Source organism: Cyprinodon variegatus, unplaced genomic scaffold, assembly GCF_000732505.1.
Source record: "Cyprinodon variegatus isolate N-32 unplaced genomic scaffold, C_variegatus-1.0 Scaffold116, whole genome shotgun sequence".
In the NCBI taxonomy this organism is placed as follows: Eukaryota; Metazoa; Chordata; class Actinopteri; order Cyprinodontiformes; family Cyprinodontidae; genus Cyprinodon; species Cyprinodon variegatus.
The window spans coordinates 707,623-708,438 of NW_015150569.1; the positions used below are offsets into that span (position 1 = coordinate 707,623).

Here is an 816-nt window from a genome sequence, read left to right on the forward strand (position 1 = left end):
AGTTCTTAGGCATAGGTGGATCTACTGGGGTGGCTTGCCACCCTAAATGAAAGCCTTGCCACCCCAGTTCGCGGTACGGGTGGCGAGGCTTATAAATTATGGATCATTTGAGAATTACGACCGCTAATTTCCAATGTCGGACTGCATGGAATGCAGCACGAGATGACGCGAGAGCGACTCTAGACTGATTGTTTTGAAAACCGAATGGGGCAAAGCGAGGGAGCCAGGGGTCATGGGGAGAGGAGACACATGATGAAACAGGTAAAAACTGATTAACTATCTATCGAGAAATTAAATCATAATGAAAGCACAATGAGGTTAGCATAGCTGCAATGTTGATTTTGAGATGATAAAAATCAGGTTGCAGAACGTTATTTCTCTATCTATGATGTGAGTTAGGCCTGACGTTTCAGGCTCATAAAAACATATTTGCGGTCAACTATGACAGAAAAGAGACGATCAAGTTTGGTTTTACTCAAATCAAAACGCACAAAGGCATTGGATCTAAATAAAGTTGTGAAGCGTTTTGCTGAGCAACATGGAAATCACCACATTCAGCTGTTATAATCATGTTAACTTTATGTTATGCTCTCTGGTGAACCTTTACAGAGCTGTCACATTTTGTTTTGTCACCTGAGAAAATCTGATATTTCCTTTAATAAAACCAAAAGTGTTAAAAGTTAAAAATGTGATACTGGTGTAAATCCTGCTTAATATGAAGCAGTGTTGTTGTTTCTTTTTTTGTATATATAGTATGAAGCTATACAGAAATGACCTGTATCAACCTACGGTGGCCGGCCACTGTATGAACCTACG

At 40.0% G+C, this 816-nt stretch overlaps 1 protein-coding gene across 3 annotated transcripts in view; it reads left to right on the forward strand.

The window, feature by feature from the left end:
- The window catches only part of hltf (helicase-like transcription factor), a 31,901-nt gene that overhangs the window by 6,266 nt on the left and 24,819 nt on the right, over window positions 1-816 (forward strand). Inside the window, exon 1 of one of the 3 annotated variants that reach the window (XM_015375305.1) lies at window positions 84-261. The exons of 1 other annotated variant lie outside the window; for it this stretch is intronic. The gene's annotated coding sequence lies outside the window, so the exon portion shown is untranslated. Of the gene's footprint in view, window positions 1-83; window positions 262-816 lie in introns of those variants that run through there. One more of the 3 variants, XM_015375303.1, reaches the window with a different exon arrangement.